General features: G+C 49.4%; 1 protein-coding gene across 2 annotated transcripts in view; it reads right to left on the bottom strand.

Moving 5' to 3' along the window:
* Positions 1 to 3,750: 3,750 nt before the first annotated feature.
* Positions 3,751 to 6,484, bottom strand: part of SIDT1 (SID1 transmembrane family member 1) — a 52,011-nt gene continuing 49,277 nt past the window's right edge. Inside the window, exon 28 of one of the 2 annotated variants that reach the window (XR_010302281.1) lies at positions 3,751 to 3,817. The gene's annotated coding sequence lies outside the window, so the exon portion shown is untranslated. Of the gene's footprint in view, positions 3,818 to 5,023; positions 5,629 to 6,484 lie in introns of those variants that run through there. The other variant, XR_010302280.1, reaches the window with a different exon arrangement.

The raw sequence follows: 6,484 nt of genomic DNA, 5'->3' as shown, positions 1-6,484 counted from the left end.
CAGCAGAGATGGCAGTCGTATTTATTGCAATGTCATTGATCATATGCTGCAAGTTACCTCAGGGTGGGTTTTGCACCTTGTTTAGCACCTTCTTAATGTCTTTGGGTTGTGTTTTCCCCTCTCCTGTTCTTTGGAGTATGCTCAAACAGCAGCTGTCTGAGAGAGCAGCCCTCTGTTACACCAGGCAGCACACGGGAGGAGGACTGAGCCTGTGGCATCTCACAAAACGCGTGGGGATCCCCAGAGGCAGAGTTTTCACTTGACCTTGCTGACAGCATCTGGCCCAAGTTAATATCAGTACTTTGCACTTGAATGCACCTTTTGTCTAAACCCTTGAGATTGTGGCTGGAGATGGAAGGTGAATGTGTCAAGACTGAAGAAAGGATTGTGATTTGAGCACCACAAGGAAGGGGCATATGTCTCTGTGTGTGTTGAGAGATGGAGCGAATGTGCATCTCCAGTACACGCATTTTGGTCTCGTTTCTTTTGAAGGCAAGAACTGGCTAAGTTTGATTTATGTAATGGCTCTGCAGCATGCTTTTCTTCAAACGAGGCAGAAACATTTATCTTTTCATGGAACAGAATCATAGAATCAGGCAGGGTTGGAAGGCACCACAAGGAGCAGCCAGCTCCAACCCCCTGCCATGCCCAGGGACACCCTACCCTAGAGCAGGCTGCACACAGCCTCAGCCAGCCTGGCCTCAAACACCTCCAGCCATGGGGCCTCAACCACCTCCCTGGGCAACCCACTCCAGCCTCTCACCACTCTCATGCTCGGCAACTCCCTCCTCACAGCCACTCTCACTCTCCCCACCTCCAGCTCTGCTCCATTCCCCCCAGTCCTGCCACTCCCTCACAGCCTCAAAAGTCCCTCCCCAGATTTTTTGGAGCCCCCTTCAGATCCTGGAAGGCCACAAGAAGGTCACCTGGGAGCCTCCTCTGCTCCAGCCTGCACAGCCCCAACTCTTTCAGGCTGTGCTCACAGCAGAGCTGCTGCAGCCCTCTGAGCATCCTCCTGGCCCTGCTCTGGACACACTCCAGCATCTCCACAGCCCTCTTGGAATAGGGGCTCCAGAGCTGGGTGCAGTACTGCAGGTGGGGTCTCAGCAGGGCACAGCAGAGGGGGAGAATCCCCTCCCTGGCCCTGCTGGCCACGTGTCAGCTGTGATTTTGTTGTTTGGTGTGTTGGGGCTTTTTTAAATATGGTACCTGATTTTCTGAAGTGACACCGTGGCAGCTGTCATGTGCTGCTCTTCTGTTCACACAGATGACCAAAACTAGAAGCCTTGCTCACAGGAGGCCTGTGCAGTTTGGAAGGAACTGCAGAGGGTTGTGGTGTGCCACTCACAAGTGATGACCACGTAATCCTCAGTCTTCTCTAGAGACGTGTCCCTGGCATCGCTGTGAATGAGCAGGGTGATTTCTGCATAGTCACCATGTGCCCCTTTCTTGTCCTTCTCAAGACCACCTGAAACCTGCTGAGAGCAGGATGGAGACTCATAGAATCAAGCAGGTTGGAAGAGACCTCCAAGATCACCCAGTCCAACCTAGCACCCAGCCCTGGCCAGTCAACCAGACCATGACACTAAGTGCCCCAGCCAGGCTTTGCTTGACCACCTCCAGGCACAGCAACTCCACCACCTCCCTGGGCAGCCCATTCCAATGCCAATCACTCTCTCTGGGAAGAGCTTCCTCCTAACATCCAGGCTGTGAGGGAATGGATTCTTCACCCTCACAGTGAATAACTTTTTCCCTATGTTTACACAGAACCTCCTGGGTTCCAGTTTGTGTCCACTGCCTGTGGTCCTGTCACTGGACAACGGTGAGACGAGCCTGGCTCCATCCTTTTGACAATTGCTCTTTAGATATTAGTGAGATCCTCTCTCAGGCTGCTCTTTTCCTGGTCTCTCAGCCTTTCTTCAGAAAGTAGATGGGTCAGCATCCTAGTGGCTCTCCACTGGACTCTTTCCAGCAATTCATTGTCCTTCTTGAATTGGAAAACCCAGAACTAGATGCAGTACTCCAGATGAGGCCTCACCAAGGCAGAGCAGAGGGAGAGGAGACCCTTCCTTTCCCTGCTAGCCACACGCCTCTTAATGCATCCCAGGATACCATTGGCCTTCTTGGCCGTGAGGGCACATTGCTGGCTCATGGGGAACTTTTTGTCTGCAGACTAATAAGTGGGGAAGTTATGACCTGCCTGTGATTAATTTCTCACCCCAAAACAAAAGGCAGCAACTGTTTCTGCACCTTGGTTCCCCTCCTCTCTGCATCCTCTTAATCCTCACTAGAAATGCTGAGCCTGACCATGTGTGGATCATACCAAAGCCAGCAGCCGCTGCTGCACAGCAGATACCCAAGAGCAGCTGGACCAGAGGGCTGCATAGATACACTGGGTACAATGACTTGCAGAGTAATTCCTTTGCAGAGAAAGAGCCTTTTGTTATCTTGCCTGAGCATGGCTCTTTCTGCTGGAGTTCAACCACATAGCAGTGAGAGGCTTTTTACATGCCATAAACAATGCCAAGTGATCCTGTGGCAGTGGTGTTGGAGCTGGAGAGCACTATGAAGAGCCAGGTAGGCAGCCTTAGCTGTGAGAGCTTCCTAGAAACACTCTCGTCCAGGTTCTGCTCTTTGTCCTGCTGGCACTTCTAAGATCATTTTAACCAAGAATTTGCTCTGTTGAGCAGGTCCTTTGTCTGACTGGCTAAGATGGTCTTTGAATGCTGAATCTGGCCAGGTCCCCTGACTGAAGGGCACCTTGTGGGTTTGCTGCAGATGTCAGCCTCATGTGCACATGCCTTTAGGAGGAACAGTGAGTGGACAAAGAGAGAGGAGAAGAGGTGTTAGGGTTCACACCAAAAGAAACAAAATTGTGTGTTAAGCAATTTTAGTTTGTATGTAGCTTCCTGGGTCAGTTTGTGCCACCAAATCTGCATTTCAGCTTCCAACTGCTGGCCCTTTCCCAAGGCTATAGGATGAGGAGTGCTTGCAACATCTTTGTCGTTGAGTGGAAACTGTTTTCTGTTTTCTTTTGTTTGGTTTTTTTTCCCTTCCCTTTACCACTGAAGCTGTTCTTAGGTATCAGGGTGATAAGATGCTAAAGAAGGCCCTGGGGTTTATGGGGGTTTTGCTCTGTGGTGGGATTTGGTGTTGAGGTTTGTTTGTGTGTGCGTCTAAGTTTGAAAAAGTGGCTTAAGTTTTTCAGATCAAACGATTCTGTTTTCCTTGTTAAGGTAATTCAGCAGCTACCTTTTCTTCAGCAAACCTCTGTGACACCAACACTTTAGCTTTTTCCAGCATTTTCTTGGCTAGAATTACCTAATGAACAGTTCCTTTGTTTCTGAGATCTACTTGGAAAAGATTGTGTGTTTTATTGCGGTTTGTTAGCTCAAGAATGGCAATTTTCTCTTCCCTGAGACTTTTTGAAGGTTACTTATATGAAGCAGGCTTTGGCTTTGCAGCAAGGAAAAACACCCAGTACTGCTTAATTTAGCCAAAGCAGCAGCAGAAGGAAAATGGTCACCACTGCCTCTAAACTGTTGTGCAGCTGTGGCTTTCAGCTTGCCCTAAATGTCTAGAGCTGGACTGCATGTATGGCAGGGTAGTTCTTGGTTAATCCCTTACGAAGCCTCAAAGGGTAAGAGCAGAGTCAGAGAAAACAGGCAATAAAACAGTGATGTTTTAAATTGTATATACCTTTTCATCACTGAAGAATAGCTGCAGCAACAGAGAACTGAAGTGCTCCGAGCCAGGAGCTGAGCCTTACTGGAATGTTTTCTAGCTCCTGCCGCTGCCCAGGTGGAAGGAAGAACACCTGTATGGAAAAAAACCCAAATATGCTATGCTAGGACAGAGCCTCCTGAGGTTTTGCACAGTGCTCCTACTGCACTCTAAAGACCTGCTGCTGCTGCGGTTGGTGACGAGTGCTGTAGCAGGAAACAAATCCTCTGGCAGGGCAACTGTAGAGGGCATGTCTGGAGAAAAGGAGTTGTTTCATTATGTCTCATCTATTATCTTTCCACCTTCCTCAAAGGTCATTGTGCAGTCCTGGTTCAAGGATTTGGTCACAAACTCATACTCAGTCTGGATGGCTGAGTGTAGGCAGCTGTGGTCTTTTGTTATTCCCTAAATAAGTTTCATGCTCATCCCTTGGGTAATAATCTTCCTTTGAGTGAAAAGACAGAAGAGCATTAACTCTATTTATACCAAATTGGTAACACTTGTGTTGTCTTCTGAGACAGTCCTAGAAGGAGCTCCATTCTTGATCACCACTTAACCTCAGTTACTTACTACTGCTCTTCCCTTCTCCCACTGCCACTGACCCGGAAAGGGCAACTGCTCTCCCCCTACCCAGCAAGGGCAACTGCTCTTCCCTTCTCCCACCACCACTGCCCCAGCAAGGACAACTGGCCCCTTGACAGGACCTGCCAGTGCTACATGCAGGTTTGCATGCTGAAGGTGTTTCCAACCTCCCACCATCTCTCTGATCCCCAGGGTAAATCTCAAGCCTCAGAGCCCCGTAGTTCAGCTCAGCAAGTTACTCTGTGAACCTGGTGAAATGCAGAGCAGAGAATGTTGCTGGTAAGGATAAAAAGCAATGTTCTCTGGCAGCATGCTCTGCTCAGGTCCACAGGAGCCATTTAGTATTTGCCACCAGGGTTTATTATTTCTTCCTGCCTCACCCAAAGTATTTTTACAAGGAGGTTTCCAAGTCTGCCACTTCCGCAATCACAAATGCCAACCGAGTAAGCTCACAGTGGGGTTGGAGCCCTGCTCCTGCCTGCTCACTGTGAGAAGGGAAGCAAATAGGGATTTTTGCCAGAGGAGATGCTGAATCAAAGATACTGCTACCCTCCACACTGTAAATTATTTACATTCGGTTTTCTGCTTTGTGCTTCTGTTTTCCACAGCTGTAAATTACTTGGATACAGCAGAAAGTCCTCGCTCTTTTACAGTGGGAAAACAAAGCAACTCTGGCAGTAGAAATCTGTAGTGAACGAAGAGGAAGTTCAGCTTCCAGTTGTAAATAAGATTGTGCTCCCTTTATTTTGACATCCTTTTACAAACGTGCCACATTCAGGTGTAAATATCCCAACCCATGATCTCCTTCAGAGTTCTGAGATTTCTATTGTTTGCTGTAATACTTTGTTTAACAGTTGTAAGAATTATTTGTATAGATATAAACATGATAGTATTTTATTAAAAAAACAGAAGGAAACTGCCCTTGGAATACTGTATTCTTGGTGGCAGGGCCCCTTTCCCCGTGAAAAACCCAGCTCTTCAAGACAGGCAAAACCAAAAACATCGTTGTTTATCATGGAATCACAGGCTCACCAGATGTTAGGGGCTGGCAGGGACCCAAGGAGAGCATCAGATACAAGCCCCTGCCAGCGCAGGTCAATGCTATCTAACACAGATCACAGAGGAACACATCCAGACAGGCCTGGAAAGGCTCCACAGAAGGAGACCCCACAGCCTCTCTGGGCAGCCTGTGCCAGTGCTCTGGGACCCTTCCAGCAAAGAAGTTCCCCCTTGTGTTGAGGCAGAACCTCCTGTGCTGCAGCTTACACCCATTGCTGCTCGTCCTATGCCAGGGAGCAGTGAGCAGAGCTTGTCCACACCTTCCTGGAGGGGGGAGAATCAAGCAGGTTGGAAGAGACCTCCAAGCTCAGCCAGCCCAACCTAGCACCCAGCCCTGCCCAAGCAACCAGACCATGGCACTAAGTGCCCCAGCCAGGCTTGGCTTCAACACCTCCAGGGACAGTGACTCCATCACCTCCCTGGGCAGCCCATTCCAATGCCAATCACTCTCTCTGCCAACAACTTCCTCCTAACATCCAGCCTAGACCTGCCCTGGCTCCTGCTTCCTTTGAGCTCCACAGACCCTGCCATCAGCCACTTAAACTCACTGAGGGGGCATTCATCAGAAAACAGAACTGTTTGCTTCTCTTTCCAGAGTTGTTACAGCAGCTTGTGAGAGGGGAAGCAAGAATAGTCCAAACCCCCTGCTAGAGCAGGATCACCTAGAGTAGATCACACAGGAATGTGGCCAGGAATGTGTTTGGAATGCTTCCAGAGGTAGAGACTCCACTACCTCCCTCGATGGGCTGTTCCAAGTGCTCTAGCACCCTCAAAGGGCAGTAGTTTCCCCTTAAGTTCAAGTGAACCCCCTGTCTTCTGGTTTGTACCCACTGCCCCGTGTCCTGGCACTGGGCACCACTGTCCAGCCCCATGGTCATGACCTCCACCCTTATTGATACGCATTTCAAAGCACCTCTCATTCTTCTCCAGGCTGCAGAGCCTCAGGTCTCTCTCAAGGCACTCCTGCAGCTGCCAGGTGGGAGGATTAAGTAAACAAACCAGCAGGCAGGGCGCCAAGAGGAAATTTTACCATCTGATGCATCAAGCTGGAGGCACAGAAGCAGCAGGGAGACTATTCCAGTCCTTCCATCTCCTTAGGCTTGAGATGCCTTTCCCTGTA

The sequence above is a fragment of the Pogoniulus pusillus genome, chromosome 5, assembly GCF_015220805.1.
Source record: "Pogoniulus pusillus isolate bPogPus1 chromosome 5, bPogPus1.pri, whole genome shotgun sequence".
Taxonomy (NCBI): Eukaryota; Metazoa; Chordata; class Aves; order Piciformes; family Lybiidae; genus Pogoniulus; species Pogoniulus pusillus.
This window is presented reverse-complemented; position numbering and strand designations above follow the sequence as displayed.